Source organism: Carcharodon carcharias, chromosome 19, assembly GCF_017639515.1.
Source record: "Carcharodon carcharias isolate sCarCar2 chromosome 19, sCarCar2.pri, whole genome shotgun sequence".
NCBI classification, from domain to species: Eukaryota; Metazoa; Chordata; class Chondrichthyes; order Lamniformes; family Lamnidae; genus Carcharodon; species Carcharodon carcharias.
In genome coordinates this window covers 100,367,798-100,387,653 of record NC_054485.1, presented here as the reverse complement: position 1 = coordinate 100,387,653, position 19,856 = coordinate 100,367,798, and positions in this window count along the sequence as shown.

Sequence of the window (19,856 nt, the reverse complement as noted above, 5' to 3'; positions counted from 1 at the left end):
AGAAACCTTGGGCCAGATGGATAGAAACCTCAGGACAGGTGGATAGAATCTTCGGGACAGCAGGATACACATCTCGGGACAGGTGGATAGAAACCTTGGGACAGATGGATAGAAACCTCAGGACAGGTGGATAGAATCCTCGGGACAGTAGGATATACATCTCGGGACAGGTGGATAGAAACCTTGGGCCAGATGGATAGAAACCTCAGGACAGGTGGATAGAATCTTCGGGACAGCAGGATACACATCTCGGGACAGGTGGATAGAAACCTTGGGACAGATGGATAGAAACCACGTGACAGGTGGATAGAAACCGCGGGACACGTGGATATAAACTTAGGGAAAGCTGGAAAGAAACCTCAGGACAGGCGGATAGAAACCCACGGACAGGCGGATAGAAACATCGGGCGAGGTGGAAGAAAACCAAGGTCTGGTGGATAGAAGCCTTGGGACAGATGGATAGAAGCCTCGGGACAGGTGGATAAAAAACTTGGGACAGGTGTATAGAAACCCATGGACAGATGGATAGAAAACTAGGGACTGGTGGTTAATAACCCTGGACCGTTGGACAGATAGCTCGATTCAGTGGAATAGAAATCTCCGGACAGGTGGTTAGATACCTTGGGACAGGTGGATAGGAACTTTGGGTCAGGTGGAGAGATTCCCAGGGACAGGCAGATAGAAAGCTCAGGACAGGTGGAAAAACACCTTGGGATGGGTGAACAGACACCGAGGGATAGGTGGATAGAAACCATAGGAGATGCAGATAGAAACCAGAGAGAGACAGATAGAAACCTCAGGGCAGGCAGATAGAAACCCAGGGACAGTTGAATAGAAACCTCGGGACAGGCCGATAGAAATCCATGGACAGGCAGATAGAAAGCTCGGGACAGGTGGATAGAAACCTCGGGACAGCTGGATAGAATTCTCCGGATAGGGGGATGGAAACGCAGCGACAGGCAGATAGAAACCTTGGGACAGATGGATAGAAAACTCGGGACAGGTAGATAGAAACCTCAGGACAGGTGGATAGAAACCCATGGACAGGCAGATAGAATCCTCAGGACAGGTGGATAGAAACCCTGGCGTGGTGGATAGAAACTTGGGAGAGGTGGATAGAAACCACGGGACAGGCAGATAGAAACCCATGGAGAGGCGGTTAGAAAGCTCTGGATAGGTGGTTAGAAACCTCAGACAGTTGCATAGTAAACCTCTGACAGGTAGATATAAGCCTTGGGACAGCTGGATACCAAGCTTGGGACAGATGGATAGAAACCTTTGGATGGTTGGATAGCAAACCTAAGATAGATTGTTTGAAAACCTGGAACAGGTTGATAGAAACCCTGGAACAGGTGGATACAAACCTCAGGACAGGTGGATAGAAACCTCGGGACAGGTGGATAGAAACCTCAGTACAGGTTGATAGAAAACACAGGACTGGTGGATAGTATCCTCGGGACAGGTGGATACAAAGATCGGGACAGGTGGATAGAAACCTTGGGACAGGTGGATAGAAGCCTCGGGACAGGGGAATAGAAACACCGGGACAGCTGCATAGAAACCTCAGGACAGGCGGATAGAAACCCAGGGACAGGTGGATTGATACATTGGGACAGATGGATAGAAAAGTCGAGACAGGTGGATAGAAACCTCAGGAGAGGTGGACAGAAACCTCGGTACAGGAGGGTACGAACCTCGGGACAGGTGGCTAAAAACGTCGGGACAGGCATATAGAAGCCCATGGACAGATGGATAGAAAGCCAGGGACAAGCAGAATAGAAACCTTGGGACAGGTGGACAGAAACCTCGCGACAGGCAGTTAGAAACCTAAGGACAGGCGGTTAGAAAGCTTGGCACAGGTGGATAGAAACCTCAGACAGTTGGATAGTTAACCTGTGACAGGTGGATATAAGCCTTGGGACAGGTGGATAGAAATCTTGGGGGAGGTGGATGGAAACTTTGGGATGGTTCGATAGCAAACCTAAGAGAGATCAATATATAACTTGGAACAGGTGGATAGAAACCCTGGGATAGGTGGATAGAAACCTTGGGAGAGGTGGATAGAAACTTTGGGATGGTTGGATAGCAAACCTAATACAGATTGATAGATAACTTGGAACAGGTGGATAGAAACCCTGGGACATGTGGATAGAAACCTCAGGATATCTGGATAGAAACCTTTGGAAAGGTGGATTGAAACCCTGGAACAGGTGGATACAAACCTTGGGACAGTTGGATAGAAACCTCGGGACACGGATAGAAACCATGGGACAGGTTGTTAGATACCTGGGCACAGGTGGATAGAAGCCTCAGGACAGGTGGATAGAAAACTCAGGACAGGTGGATAGAAACCTTGGGACAGGTGGATACATATCCCGGGCCAGGTGGTTGGAAACCTCGGGACAGGGGGACAGAAACACTGGGACAGTTGGATAGAAACCTCAGGACAGGCGGATAGAAACCCAGGGACAGGCGGATTGATACCTTGGGACAGATGGATAGAAAACTCGGGATAGGTGGATAGAAACCTTAGGACAGGTGGACAGAAACCTCAGGACAGGAGGATACAAACCTCGGGACAGGTGGATAGAAACCTTAGGAGAGGTGGATAGAAAACCATGGACAGATGGATAGAAACCTCGGGACAGGTGGATAGAAACCAGGGGACATCTGGATAGAAACCTCAGGACAGGTGGATAGATACCCAGGGACAGGCGGATAGAAACCTTGGGACAGATGGTTAGAAACATCAGGACAGGCCGATAGAAAACCAATGAAAGGCGATAAAAACCTCAGGCGAGGTGGATTGAAACCTCAGGACGGGTGGAAGAAACATCAGGAGAGGTGGATAGAAACCTTGGGACAGATGGATAGAAACCTCTGGAATATTGGATAAAAACCTTGGGACAGTTGGTTGGATAGCTCGGGACAGGAGGAGTGAAATCTTGTGACAGGTGGATAGAAACCCTTGGACAGGTGAATAGAAACTTTGGTTCAAGTGAATAGAATCCGAGGGAAATAATGAGAAAACCTCGGGACAGGTGGATAGAAACCTCAGGACAGGTGAATAGAAACCTCAGGACAGATGGATAGAATCCTCAGGACAGCAGGATACAAATCTCAGGACAGGTGGATAGAAACCTCAGTACAGGTGGATAGTAATCTCGGGACAGGAGGATAGAAACCACGGGACAGATGCATAGAAACCTCAGGACAGGGGGATAGAAACCCAGGGACAGGCGGCTAGATACCTTGGGACAGATAGATAGAAACCTCAGGACAGGTGGATAGAAGTCTCCGGACAGAAGGATAGAAACCTCGGGACAGGCGGATAGAAACCTCGGGACGGGTGGATAAAAACCTCGGGACAGGCATATAGAATCCCATGGACAGATGGATAGAAACCACGGGACAGGTGGATATAAACTTAGGGAAAGCTAGAAAGAAGCCTCAGGACAGGCGGATAGAATATCAGGGACAGGCAGCTAGAAACCCTGGGACTGATGAAAAGAAATCTCAGGACAGGCCGATAGAAACCCATGGACAGTTGGATAGAAACATCGGGCGCGGTGGAAGAAAACCCGGGTCTTGTGGATAGAAACCTTGGGACAGGTGGATAGAAAACTTGGGACAGATGGATAAAAACCTCGGGCAGGAGGATACAAACCTTGGGACAGGTGGATAAAACCTCGGGACAGGCAGATAGAAACCCAGGGACAGATGGATAGAAGCCTTGGGACAGTCGGATAGAAACCCAGGGACAGCTGGAAAGAAGCCTCAGGACAGGCGGATAGAAACCCAGGGACAGGCGGTTTGAAACCTTGGGACAGTTGGATAGAAGCCTCTGGACAGGTGGATAGAAACATCGGGACAGATGGATAAAAACCTCGGGCAGGAGGATACAAACCTTGGGACAGGTGGATAAAACCTCGGGACAGGCAGATAGAAACCCAGGGACAGATGGATAGAAGCCTTGGGACAGTCGGATAGAAACCCAGGGACAGCTGGAAAGAAGCCTCAGGACAGGCGGATAGAAACCCAGGGACAGGCGGTTTGAAACCTTGGGACAGTTGGATAGAAGCCTCTGGACAGGTGGATAGAAACATCGGGACAGGTGGATAAAAACATCGGGACAGGTGGGTAGAAATCTCGGGACAGGCAGATAGAAAGCCAAGGAGAGGCGGTTAGAAAGCTTGGGACAGGTGGATAGAAACCTCGGACAGTTGGATAGTAAATCTGTGACAGATGGATATAAGCCTTGGGACAGGTGGATAGAAACTTTGTGATGGTTGGATAGCAAACCTAAGACAGATCGTTAGATAACTTGGGACAGGTGGATAGAAACATCGGGATAGCTGGATAGAAACCTTTGGAAAGGTGGAGAGAAACACTGGAACAGGTGGATACAAACCTCGGGACAGAAAGATAGAAACCCATGGAGAGGTGGTTAGAAAGCTCGGTACAGGTGGATAGGAACCATGCGACAGGTTGATAGATACCTTGGGACAGGTGGATAGAAACCTTGGGACAGGTGGATAGAAGGCTCGGGACAGGTGGATAGAAGCATTGGACAGGTGGATAGAAACCTCAGGACCGGTGGATAGAAACCCATGGAGAGGCGGTGAGAAAACTCGGGACTGTTGGATAGAAACCTCTGACAGTTAGATAGTAAACCTGTGACAGGTGGATTTAAGCCTTGGGACAGGTGGATAGAAAGCTTGGGACAGGTGGATAGAAACCCAGGGACACTTGGATACAATCCTAGGGATAGCTGGATACAAACCTTTGGAAAGCTGGAGGGAAACCCTGGAACAGGTGGATACAAACCTCGGGACTGGTGGATTGAATCCTTGGGACAGGTGGATGCAAACCTCGGTACAGGTGGATAGAAAGCTCTGGACAGATGGATAGATACCTTGGGACAGGTGGATACAGACCTCGGGACAGGTGGATAGAAAGCTTGGGACAGGTGGATAGAAACCTCGGGACAGGTTGTTGGAAAACCCAGGACAGGCAGATAGATACCTTGGGACAGGTGGATAGAAACCTCAGGACAGGTGGATAGACACCTCGGGACAGGAGGATACAAACCTCGGGACAGGTTGATAGAAACTCCAGGACAGGCGGATAGAAACCCAGGGAGAGGCGGTCAGGTGGATAGAAACCTCGGACAGTTGGATAGTAATCCAGTGACAGGTGCATATAAGTCTTGGGACAGGTGGATAGAAACCTTGGGACAGGTGGATAGAAACTTTGGAGTGGTAGGAAACCTAAGACAGATCGATAGATATCTTGGAACAGGTGGATAGAAACCCAGGGACAGGAGGATAGAAACCTCGGGATAGCTTCATAGAAACCTTTGGAAAGGTGGATAGAAACCCTGGAACAAGTGGATACAGACTTCGGGACAGGTGGATAGAATCCTCGGGACAGGTGGATTGATACCATGGGACAGGTTGATATATACCTTGGCACAGGTGGATAGAAACCTCGAGAGAGGAGGGTACAAACCCAGGGAGAGGTGGTTAGAAAGCTCAGGACAGGTGGATAGAAACCTCAGACAGTTGGATAGTAATCCAGTGACAGGTGGATATAAGCCTTGGGACAGGTGGATAGAAACATTGGGAGAGGTGGATAGAAACTTTGGAATGGTTGGAAACTTAAGACAGATCAATCGATAACTTGGAACAGGTGGATAGAAACCCAGGGACAGGAGGACAGAAACCTCGGGATAGCTTCATAGAAACCTTTGGAATGGTGGGTAGAAAACCTGGAACAGGTGAATACAAACCTCGGGACAGGTGGATAGAAACCTCAGGACAGGTGGATAGAAACCTCAGGACAGGTGGATAGAAACCTCAGGACAGGTGGATAGTAACCTCAGGACAGGTGGACAGAATCCTCAGGACAGCAGGATACACATCTCGGGACAGGTGGATAGAAACCTTGGGACAGATGGATAGAAACCTCAGGACAGGTGGATAGAAATCTCGGGACAGGAGGATAGAAACCACGTGACAGGTGGATAGAAACCTCGGGACAGCTTGATAGAAACCTCAGGACAGGTGGATAGAAATCTCAGGACAGGAGGATAGAAACCTCGGGACAGGTGGATAGAAATCTAAGGACATGCGGATAGAAACCTCGGGATGGATGGATAAAAACCTCGGTACAGGCATATAGAAACCCATGGATAGATGGATAGAAACCACGGGACACGTGGATATAAACTTAGGGAAAGCTGGAAAGAAGCCTCAGTACAGGCGGATAGAAACCCAGGGACAGGCGGATAGAAACATCGGGCGAGGTGGAAGAAAACCCAGGTCTGGTGGATAGAAGCCTTGGGACAGATGGTTAAAAACCTCAGGACAGGTGGATAGAATCCTCGGGACAGTAGGATACACATCTCGGGACAGGTGGATAGAAACCTTGGGACAGATGGATAGAAACCTCAGGACAGGTGGATAGAATCCTCGGGACAGCAGGATACACATCTTGGGACAGGTGGATAGAAACCTTGGGACAGATGGATAGAAACCTCAGGACAGGTGGATAGAAATCTCGGGACAGGAGGATAGAAACCACGTGACAGGTGGATAGAAACCGCGGGACACGTGGATATAAACTTAGGGAAAGCTGGAAAGAAGCCTCAGGACAGGCGGATAGAAACCCAGGGACAGGCGGATAGAAACATCGGGCGAGGTGGAAGAAAACCCAAGTCTGGTGGATAGAAGCCTTGGGACAGATGGTTAAAAACCTCAGGACAGGTAGATAGAATCCTCGGGACAGTAGGATATACATCTCGGGACAGGTGGATAGAAACCTTGGGCCAGATGGATAGAAACCTCAGGACAGGTGGATAGAATCTTCGGGACAGCAGGATACACATCTCGGGACAGGTGGATAGAAACCTTGGGACAGATGGATAGAAACCTCAGGACAGGTGGATAGAATCCTCGGGACAGTAGGATATACATCTCGGGACAGGTGGATAGAAACCTTGGGCCAGATGGATAGAAACCTCAGGACAGGTGGATAGAATCTTCGGGACAGCAGGATACACATCTCGGGACAGGTGGATAGAAACCTTGGGACAGATGGATAGAAACCACGTGACAGGTGGATAGAAACCGCGGGACACGTGGATATAAACTTAGGGAAAGCTGGAAAGAAACCTCAGGACAGGCGGATAGAAACCCACGGACAGGCGGATAGAAACATCGGGCGAGGTGGAAGAAAACCAAGGTCTGGTGGATAGAAGCCTTGGGACAGATGGATAGAAGCCTCGGGACAGGTGGATAAAAAACTTGGGACAGGTGTATAGAAACCCATGGACAGATGGATAGAAAACTAGGGACTGGTGGTTAATAACCCTGGACCGTTGGACAGATAGCTCGATTCAGTGGAATAGAAATCTCCGGACAGGTGGTTAGATACCTTGGGACAGGTGGATAGGAACTTTGGGTCAGGTGGAGAGATTCCCAGGGACAGGCAGATAGAAAGCTCAGGACAGGTGGAAAAACACCTTGGGATGGGTGAACAGACACCGAGGGATAGGTGGATAGAAACCATAGGAGATGCAGATAGAAACCAGAGAGAGACAGATAGAAACCTCAGGGCAGGCAGATAGAAACCCAGGGACAGTTGAATAGAAACCTCGGGACAGGCCGATAGAAATCCATGGACAGGCAGATAGAAAGCTCGGGACAGGTGGATAGAAACCTCGGGACAGCTGGATAGAATTCTCCGGATAGGGGGATGGAAACGCAGCGACAGGCAGATAGAAACCTTGGGACAGATGGATAGAAAACTCGGGACAGGTAGATAGAAACCTCAGGACAGGTGGATAGAAACCCATGGACAGGCAGATAGAATCCTCAGGACAGGTGGATAGAAACCCTGGCGTGGTGGATAGAAACTTGGGAGAGGTGGATAGAAACCACGGGACAGGCAGATAGAAACCCATGGAGAGGCGGTTAGAAAGCTCTGGATAGGTGGTTAGAAACCTCAGACAGTTGCATAGTAAACCTCTGACAGGTAGATATAAGCCTTGGGACAGCTGGATACCAAGCTTGGGACAGATGGATAGAAACCTTTGGATGGTTGGATAGCAAACCTAAGATAGATTGTTTGAAAACCTGGAACAGGTTGATAGAAACCCTGGAACAGGTGGATACAAACCTCAGGACAGGTGGATAGAAACCTCGGGACAGGTGGATAGAAACCTCAGTACAGGTTGATAGAAAACACAGGACTGGTGGATAGTATCCTCGGGACAGGTGGATACAAAGATCGGGACAGGTGGATAGAAACCTTGGGACAGGTGGATAGAAGCCTCGGGACAGGGGAATAGAAACACCGGGACAGCTGCATAGAAACCTCAGGACAGGCGGATAGAAACCCAGGGACAGGTGGATTGATACATTGGGACAGATGGATAGAAAAGTCGAGACAGGTGGATAGAAACCTCAGGAGAGGTGGACAGAAACCTCGGTACAGGAGGGTACGAACCTCGGGACAGGTGGCTAAAAACGTCGGGACAGGCATATAGAAGCCCATGGACAGATGGATAGAAAGCCAGGGACAAGCAGAATAGAAACCTTGGGACAGGTGGACAGAAACCTCGCGACAGGCAGTTAGAAACCTAAGGACAGGCGGTTAGAAAGCTTGGCACAGGTGGATAGAAACCTCAGACAGTTGGATAGTTAACCTGTGACAGGTGGATATAAGCCTTGGGACAGGTGGATAGAAATCTTGGGGGAGGTGGATGGAAACTTTGGGATGGTTCGATAGCAAACCTAAGAGAGATCAATATATAACTTGGAACAGGTGGATAGAAACCCTGGGATAGGTGGATAGAAACCTTGGGAGAGGTGGATAGAAACTTTGGGATGGTTGGATAGCAAACCTAATACAGATTGATAGATAACTTGGAACAGGTGGATAGAAACCCTGGGACATGTGGATAGAAACCTCAGGATATCTGGATAGAAACCTTTGGAAAGGTGGATTGAAACCCTGGAACAGGTGGATACAAACCTTGGGACAGTTGGATAGAAACCTCGGGACACGGATAGAAACCATGGGACAGGTTGTTAGATACCTGGGCACAGGTGGATAGAAGCCTCAGGACAGGTGGATAGAAAACTCAGGACAGGTGGATAGAAACCTTGGGACAGGTGGATACATATCCCGGGCCAGGTGGTTGGAAACCTCGGGACAGGGGGACAGAAACACTGGGACAGTTGGATAGAAACCTCAGGACAGGCGGATAGAAACCCAGGGACAGGCGGATTGATACCTTGGGACAGATGGATAGAAAACTCGGGATAGGTGGATAGAAACCTTAGGACAGGTGGACAGAAACCTCAGGACAGGAGGATACAAACCTCGGGACAGGTGGATAGAAACCTTAGGAGAGGTGGATAGAAAACCATGGACAGATGGATAGAAACCTCGGGACAGGTGGATAGAAACCAGGGGACATCTGGATAGAAACCTCAGGACAGGTGGATAGATACCCAGGGACAGGCGGATAGAAACCTTGGGACAGATGGTTAGAAACATCAGGACAGGCCGATAGAAAACCAATGAAAGGCGATAAAAACCTCAGGCGAGGTGGATTGAAACCTCAGGACGGGTGGAAGAAACATCAGGAGAGGTGGATAGAAACCTTGGGACAGATGGATAGAAACCTCTGGAATATTGGATAAAAACCTTGGGACAGTTGGTTGGATAGCTCGGGACAGGAGGAGTGAAATCTTGTGACAGGTGGATAGAAACCCTTGGACAGGTGAATAGAAACTTTGGTTCAAGTGAATAGAATCCGAGGGAAATAATGAGAAAACCTCGGGACAGGTGGATAGAAACCTTGGATAAGTGTATAGAAACCTCGGGATCGGTGGAAAGAAATCATGGGACCGGTGGATAGATAACTTTGGACTGATGGATAGAAAACTTGGGACAGTCTGATAGTAACCTCTAGGCAGGCGGAGAGAAACATCGGGACAGCTGGATAGATAACTTGGGACTGGTGGATAGAAACTTCAGGGCAGGTGGATAGAAACCTCGGGACAGGTGGATAGAAACCTCGGGACAGGTGGATAGAAACCTCGGGACAGGTGGATAGAAACCTCGGGACAGATGGATAGGAACCTTGGGACAGGCAGATAGAAACCCATGGTCAGGTGGTTTGAAATCTCGGGACAGGTGAATAGAAACCTCGGACAGTTGGATGGAAAACCTGTGACAGGTGGATAGACAACTTGTAATAGGTGGATAGAAAACCTGGGATAGGTTGATAGGAAACTCGGAACAGGTGGAAAGAAACCTCTTGAAAGATGGATAGAAACCTTGGGACAGGTGGTTAGTAAACGTGGTTCAGGTGGATAGATAACTTGGGACCGTTGGATAGAAACCCTGGGACACGTGGAAAGAAACCTCGGGACCAGTGGATTGAAGCCTTTGGAAAGGTGGATAGAAACCCTGGGACAGATGGGTAGTAAATGTGGGACAGGTGGATAGGTACCTTGGGACAGATGGATAGAAACCTCGGGAAAGGTGGGTAGAAATCTCAGGACAGGTGGATAGATACCTCGGGACAGGTGGATAAAAACTTCAGGACAGGTGGATAGAAACCTCGGGACAGGCAGATAGAAACCCAGGGCCATGCGGATAGAATCCTTGTGAGAGATGGATGGAAACCTCAGGACAGTCAGATAGCCACCCAGGGACAGGCAGATAGAATTCTTAGGACAAGTGGATAGTAAACTTTGGACAGGTGGATAGAAATTTGGGATGGTTGGATAGCAAACCTGTGACAGATCTAAAGATAACTTGGAACCGGTGGTTAGAAACCTCGGGATGGGTGGATGGAAACCTTTGGAAAGGTGGATAGAAACCTTGGGACAGGTGGTTAGTAAATGTGGGACAGGTGGATGGATAACTTAGGACCGGTGGATAGAAACATCGGGACAGGAGGATACAAAACTCGGGACAGATGGATAGGAACCTTGGGACAGGCAGATAGAAACCCATGGAGAGGTGGATAGAAAGCTCGGGACAGGTGAATAGAAACCTTGGACAGTTGGATAGTAAACCTGTGACAGGTGGATAGAAACCCTGGGAAAGTTTGATAGAAAACTCGGAACAGGTGGAAAGAAACCTCTGGAAAGGTGGATAGAAACCTCGGACAGTTGGATAGTAAACCTGTGACAGGTGGATAGAAACCCTGGGAAAGTTTGATAGAAAACTCGGAACAGGTGGAAAGAAACCTCTGGAAAGGTGGATAGAAACCTTGGGATAGGTGGTTAGTAAACGTGGGACAGGTGGATAGAAACCTTGGGAGAGGTGGATAGATACCTTGGGACAGGTGGATAGAAACCTCGGGAAAGGTGGGTAGAAACCTCAGAACAGGTGGATAGAAACCTCGGGATAGTTGGATACAATCCTCGGGACAGGCAGATAGAAACCCGGGCCATGCGGATAGAATCCTTGTGAGAGATGGATGGAAACCTCAGGACATGCAGATAGCCACCCAGGGACAGGCAGATTGAAACCTTAGGACGGGTGGATAGTAAACTTCGGAGATGTGAATAGAAACTTTGGGATGGTTGGATTGCAAACCTGTGACAGATGGATAGATAACTTGGAACAGGTGGATAGAAACCCCGGGACAGGTGGATAGATGCCTCGGGACAGGCATATAGAAACCCATGGAGATGCGGTTTGAAAGCTCGGGACAGATGGATAGAAACCTCGGGCAGTTGGATAGTAATCTTGTGACAGGTGGATAGAAACCTTTGGACAGGCAGATAGAAACCCAGAGACAGGTGGATAGGAATCTCAGGACAGATGGATAGAAATCTCGGTACAGGTTTATACAAACCATGGGAAAGATGAATAGAAACTTTGGGACAGGTGGATAGAAACTTTGGAAAAGTTGGATAGAATCCCAGGGGCAGCTGGATAGAAAGCTCAGGACAGGCAGGTAAAAACCCAGGGACAAGCAGATGGAAACCTAGGGACAGGCAGATAGGATAGGATAGGCAGATAAAATCCCAAGGACAGGTGGGTACAAACCTCGGTATAGGTGGACAGGAACCTTGGGACAGGCAGATAGAAACCCCGGGGCAGCCAAATAGATACCTCAGGAGATGTGCATAGAAACCTGGAACAGGTGAATACAAACCTCGGGACAGCTGGGGAGAAACCTCGGGACAGGAGGATACAAACCTCGGGACAGGTGGAGGGAAACCTTGGGAGAGGCAGATAAAAACCCATTGACAGGTGGATAGAAACCTTGGGACAGATGGATAGAAACCTCAGAACAGACCGATAGATACCCAGGGACAGGCAGATAGAACCCTTGGGACAGGTGGATCAAAGACTTGGGACAAGTGGATAGAAACCTCAGGAAAGGTGAATAAAAACACTGTGATAATCGGATAGAAACCTTGGGGTCATGGATAGAAACCTTGGGGTAGGTGGATAGAAGCCTTGTGACAGGTGGATAGAAACCCAAGAGCTGGTGGACAAAAATCTTAGGATAGTGGATATTAAACCTTGGGACAGGTGGATAGAAACCTCAGGACATTTGGATAGAAACCTTGGGACCAGTGGATAGAAATCACAGGAAAGGTGGATAGAAACGTTGGGACAGGTGGATAGAAACTTTGGGACAGGTGGATAGAAATCTCGGGACAGGTAGATAGAAACCTTGGGGCAGGTGGATAGAAACTTTGGGATACATGGATAGAATCCCAGGAAAGGGTGGATAGAAACCTTGTGACAGATGGATAGAAAACCTCGGGACAGGCAGACAGGTACCCAGAGACAGGCAACTGGAAAACCTGGGAGAGGTGGATAGAAGGCTTGAGACAGGTGGATAGAAACCTCAGGACAGGTGGATTGAAACCTCGGGACAGGTGGATAGAAACTTGGGGACAGGTGGATAGAAATTTCAGGAAATGTGGGTAGAATCCCAAGGGCAGCTGGATAGAAACCACAGGACAGGCAGATTTAAAACCCAGGGACAGGCAGATAGAAACCTTGGGACAGGAGGATAGAAACCTTTGGACAGGCGGATAAAATCCCAGGGACAGGCGGGTAGAAACCTTGGGACAGGTGGATAGGAACCTTGGGACCAGCAGATAGAAACCCAGGGGCAGCTGGATAGATACCTCAGGAGATATGCATAGAAACCTCGGGACAGGTGGATAGATAGTTTGGACAGAGATACAAACCTCGGGACAGTTGGTTAGAAACATCAGGACAGGTACATAGAAACCACGGGACTGTTGGATACAAACCTCAGGACAGGTGGATAAAAACTTCGGGACAGGTAGAGAGAAACAGTGGGACAGGCAGATAGAAACCTAGGGACAGGCAGATAGAACCCTTGGTACAGGTGGATGGAAGTCTTGGGACAAGGGGATAGAAACCTCGGGTCAGGTGAATAAAAACACTGTGACAATTGGATAGAAAACTTGGGGTCGTGGATAGAAACCTAGGGACAGCTGGATAGAAGCCTTGTGACAGGTGGATAGAACCCCAAGACCTGGTGGACAAACACCTTAGGATAGTGGATATTAAACCTTGGGACAGGTGGATAGAAACCTCAGGACATGTGGATAGAAACCTTGGGACCAGTGGATAGAAATCTCGGGACAGGTGGATAGAAATGTTGGGACAGGTGGATAGAAACTTGGGGACAGGTGGATAGAATCCCAGGGATAGGTGGAGAGAAACCTTGAGACAGGTGGATTAAAACTTTGGGACACGTGGATATAATCCCAGGGACAGGTGCATGGACACCTTAGGATAATTGTATAGAAACTTCGGGATAGGTGGATAGATACCTTGGGAGAGGCAGATAGAAATCCAGAGAGAGCCGGGTAGACTCCTTGGGAGAGGCGAATAGAAAACTCGGAACAGGCAGATAGAAACCCAGGGACAGGCAGATAGAATCCTTGCGAGAGATGGATAAAAATCTTGGGGCAGTTGGATAATAAACCTGTGACAGGTGTTTAGATAAATTGGGACCAGTGGATAGAAACCTCGGGACAAGTGGAGAGATACCTTGGGGGAAATGGATAGAAATTTCGGGACAGGTGGATAGAAACCTCGGGTCAGGTGGATAGAAACTTCGGGGCAGGTGGATAGAAACCATGGGACGGGTGGATAGATTCCCAGGGACAGGAAGATAGAAACCTCGGGACAGGTGGATAGACGCCTTGGGACAGGTGGATAGAAAACCAGGGACATCCAGATAGAATCCTTGCGAGAGATGGATAGAAATCTTGGGACAGGTGGATAGTAAAATTCGGACAGGAGGATAGAAACCTTGGGGTAGTTGGTTGGTAAACCTGTGACAGGTGTTTAGATAAATTGGGACCAGTGGATAGAAACCTCGGGACAGGTGGAGAGATACCTTGGGGGAAATCTCGGGACAGGTGGATAGAAACCTCGGGACAGGCAGATAGAAACCTCGGGACAGGTGGATAGATTCCCAGGGACAGACAGATAGGAACCTCGGGACAGGTGGATAGACACCTTGGGACAGGTGGATAGAAAACTCAGGACAGACGGATAGAAACCTCAGGACAGGCGGATAGAAACCCAGGGACAGGCGGATAGAAATCTTGGGAGAGGAGAATAGAAACCTCGGGACAGGTGGATAGAAACCTCGCGACAGTTGGATAGAAACCCAGGGAAAGGTGGATAGAAGCCTTGGGACAGGTGGTTAGAAATCTTGGAGCAGGTGAATAGAAACCTCGGGACTGGTGGGTAGAAATATCGGGACAGGTGGATACAAACCTTTGGACAGGGGATATAAACTTTGGGTCAGGTGCATAGAATCCCAGGGACAGGCAGATAGAAACCTCGGGAAAGGTGGATAGAGACCTTGGGATAGGTGTATAGAAACCTTGGGATAGGTGGATAGATACCCTGGGACAGGCAGATAGAAACCTAGAGAGAGCCGGGTAGAAACATTGGGAGAGGTGGATAGAAACCTCGGGAGAGGCAGATAGAAACCCAGGGACAGGCAGAAAGAAACCCAGGGACATGCAGATAGAATCCTTGTGAGAGATGGATAGAAACCTAGGGACAGGTGGATGGACGCCTTGGGACAGGTCGATAGAAATCTCAGGACAGATGGATAGAAACCTTGGGACAGGAAGATAGAAACCCAGGGACAGGCGGATAGAAACCTTGGAACAGGTGGATAGAAACCTCATGCCAGGTGGATAAAAACCTCGGGACAGGCAGATAGAAGCCCTGGGACAGGTGGATGGAAGTCTTGGGACAAGTGGATAGAATCCTCGGGTCAGGTTAAATAAAAACACTGTGACAATCAGATAGAAACCTTGGGGTCATGGATAGAAACCTCGGGACAGGTGGATAGAAACCACGGGACAGTTGGATAGATGCCCAGGGACAGGCAGATAGAAACCTTGGGACAGGTGGATAGAAGCCTTGGGACAGGTGAATAGAAACCTCAGGACAGGTGAATAGAAACCTCAGGACAGGTGGATAGAAACCTCGGGGACAGGTGGATAGAAATTCTAGGACAGGCAGATCCAAACCCAGAGAGAGCCGGGTAGAAACCCAGGGACAGGTGGATAACAACCCAGGGATAGGCAGATAGAAATCTCGGGACAGGTGGATAGAAGCCTTGGGACAGGTGGATAGTAAACATCGGAGCTGGATAGAAACCTTGGGACAGGTGGATAGTAAATCTGTCACAGGTGTTTAGATAACCTGTGTCCAGTGGATAGAAACCGCGGGACAGGTCGAGGGATAACATGGGACAGATGGATAGAAACCTCGGGACAGGTGGAATGAAACCTTGGGACAGGTTGGTGCAAACCTTGGGCAGATGGGTAGAAACCTCAGGACAGGGAGATAAAAACCCATCCACAGACAGATAGAAACCTAGTGACAGGTGGATAGAAGCCTTGGGACAGGTGGATAGAAACCTCAGGACAGGTGGATACACCCTTGGGCAGGTGGATAGAAACCTCGGGACAGGCAGATAGAAACCCATCCTTAGGTGGATAGAAACCTCGAGCCAGGTGGTTAGATACCACAGGACTGGCGGATAGAATCACAGGGATAGGCAGATAGAAACCTCGGGACAGGTGGATAGATGCCCTGGGACAGTAGGTTAGAAAACTCCGGACAGGCAGATAGTAACCCAGGGACAGGCAGATAGAAACCTCAGGACAGGTGGATAGAAACCTCCGGACAGGTGGAGAGAGTCCCAGGGACAGGCAGGTAGAAACCTCGGGACAGGTGGATAGATACCACGGGACAGGAGGATAGATTCCCAGGGACAAGCAGATAGAAACCTCGGGAAAGGTGGATAGACGCCTTGGGACAGGTGGATAGAAACCTCGGGACAGATGGATAGAAACTTCAGGACAGGTGGATGGAAACCTCGGGAGAGGTGGATAGAAATAGCGGGACAGGTGGATGCAAACCCATGGACAGATGGATAGAAAGCTCGGTACAGGTGGATAGAAACATTGGGAGAGGTAGATAGAAACTTCAGGAGAGGTGGATGGAAACCTCGGGAGAGGCGGATAGAAATAGCGGGACAGGTGGATGCAAACCCATGGACAGGTGGATAGAAAGCTCGGGACAGGTGGATAGAAACCATAGGACAGTTGGATAGATACCCAGGGACAGGCAGATAGAAACCTTGGGACAGGTGGATAGAAGCCCTGCGACAGGTGAATAGAAACCTCAGGACAGGTGGATAGAAACCTCGGGACAGGTGGATAGAATCCCAGGGACAGGGGGATAGAAACCTTGAGACAGGTGGATAGAAATTTTGGGACCCGTGCATAGAAACCTTAGGGTAATTGTACAGAAACCTCGGGATAGGTGGATAGATTCCTTGGGAGAGGCAGATAGAAACTTTGGGACAGGTGGATAGATGCTTTGGGACAGGTGGATAGAAACCACGTGACAGGTGGATAGATACCCTGGGACAGGCAGATAGAAACCTCAGGACAGGTGGATAGAAACCAAGGGACAGGTGGATAGATTCCCAGGGACAAGCAGATAGAAACCTCGGGACAGGGGGATAGACGCCCTGGGACAGGTGGTTAGAAACCTCAGGACAGATGGATAGAAACCTCGGGACAGGCAGAGAGAAACCAAAGGACAGGCGGATAGAAACTTCGGGACAAATGAATAGAAACCACGGTAGATTTGGATAGATAGCCAGTGACAGGCAGATAGAAAACTTAGGACAGGTGGATAGAAGCCTTGGGACAGGTGGATAGAAACCTTGGGACAGGTGGATAGAAATTCTGGGACATTCAGATAGAAACCTTTGTGTCGTGGATAGAAACATTGGCTCAGGTGGATAGAAACTTTGGGAGAGCTGGATAGAAGGCTTGGAACAGGTGGATAGAAACATTGTGTCAGGCAATTAGAAACACAGGGACAGTGGATAGACACCTTGGGATGGGGTTTTAGAAACCTTGGGATAGGTGGATAGATACCTTGGGACAGACAGAGAGAAACCGAGATAGAGCTGGGTAGAAACCCAGGGACAGGCAGATAGAAACCCAGGGAAAGACGGATAGAATCCTTGCGGGGGATGGATAGAAACCTCGGGACAGATGGATAGCAACCCAGAGAGAGGCAGATGGAAATCTCGGGAGACGTGGATAGAAGCCTTAGGACAAGTGGATAGAAAACTTTGGACTGGTGGACAGAAACCTTGGGCAGTTGGATAGTAAACATGTGACAGCTGTTTAGATAACTTGACACCAGTGGATAGAAACCTCGGGACAGGTAGAGAGATACTGTGCGACAAATGGATAGAAACCTCAGGACAGGTGGATACAAACCTTGGGATAGTCAGGTAGAACCCTTGGGACAGTTGGATGGAAGTCTTGGGACAAGTGGATAGAAACCTCGGGACAGGTGGATAGAAGCCTTGTGACAGGTGGATAGAAACCCAAGAGCTGGTGGACTAAATCCTTAGGATAATGGATATTTAACCTTGGGACAGGTGGATAGAAACCTCAGGACAGGTGGATAGAAACTTTGGGGCAAGTGGATAGAATTCCAGGGATAGGTGGATAGAAGCCTTGAGAAAGGTGGATAGAAAGTATGTGACAGGTGCATAGAAACATTAGGGTCATTGTATTGAAACCTCGGGATAGGTGGATAGATTCCTTGGGAGAGGCAGATAGAAACCTCAGGACAGGTGGATAGAAACCCAAGAGCTGGTGGACAAAAACCTTATGATAATGGATATTAAAACCTTAGACAGGTGGATAGAAACCACGGTACAGTTGTATAGATACCCAGGGACAGGCAGATAGAAACCTTGGGACAGATGGATAGAAGCCTTGGGACAGGTGGATAGAAACCTCGGGACAGGTGGATAGAAACTATGGGACGGTTGGATAGAAACCTTGGTGTCGTGGATAGAAACATTGGGACAGGTGGATAGGAGCCTTGGAACTGCTGGATAGAAACCTTGTGACAGGCAATTAGAAACCCCGGGACAGGTGGATAGACACCTTGGGACAGGCAGAGAGAAACCGAGAGAGCTGGTTAGAAACCCAGGGACAGGCAGATAGAAACCCAGGGAAAGACGGATAGAATCCTTGCGGGGGATGGATAGAAACCTCGGGACTGATGGATAGCAACCCAGAAACAGGCAGATAGATATCTCGGGACACGTGGATAGAAGCCTTGGGACAAGTGGATAGTAAACTTCGGACAGGTGGATAGAAACCTTGGGCAGTTGGATAGTAAACCTGTGACAGCTGTTTAGATAATTGTGACATCAGTGGATAGAAAGCTCGGGACAGGTGGAGAGATACCGTGGGACACATGAATAGAAACCTCTGGACAGGTGGATACAAACCTTGGGACAGGCAGATAGAACCCTTGGAACAGGTGGATGAAAGTCTTGGGACAAGTGGATAGAAACCTTGGGTCAGGTGAATAAAAACACTGTGACAATCGGATAGAATGCTTGGGGTCGTGGATAGAAACCTCGGGACAGGTGGATAGAAGCCTTGTGACAGGTGGATAGAAACCCAAGACCTGGTGGACAAAAACCTTAGGATAATGGACATTAAACCTTGGGACCAGTGGATAGAATTCTCGGAACAGGTGGATAAAAACGTTGGGACAGGTGAATAGAAACTTTGGGACAGGTGGATAGAATCCCAGGGATAAGTGGATAGAAACCTTGAGACAGGTGGATAGAAAGTTTGAGACAGGTGCATATAAACATTAGGTTAATTATAGAGAAACCTCGGGATAGGTGGATAGATTCCTTGTGAGAGACAGATAGAAAACTCGGGACAGGTGGATATACGCATTGCGACAGGCAGATATAAACCTCAGGACAGATGGATAGAAACCTTGGGAGAGGTGGATAGAAATCTCGGGACAGGCAGATAGAAACCCATGGACAGCCGGATAGAAACTTTGGGACTGCTGGATAGAAACCACGGTACAGTTGGATAGATACCCAGGGACAGGCAGATAGAAATCTTGGGACAGGTGGATAGAAGCCTTGGGACAGGTGGATAGAAACCTCAGGACAGGTGGATAGAAACCTCAGGACAGGTGCATAGATACTCTGCGGCAGTCGGATAGAAACCTTGGTGTCGTGGATAGAAACATTGGGACAGGTGGATAGAAACTTTGGGACAGGTGGACAGAAGCCTTGGAACAGGTGGATAGAAACCTTGTGACAGGCAATTAGAATCCCAGGGAGAGGTGGATAGGCACGTTGGGATGGGGGTATAGAAACCTTGGGATAGGAGGATAGAAACTCTGGACAGTCGAATAGAACCTTGGGGTTGTGGATA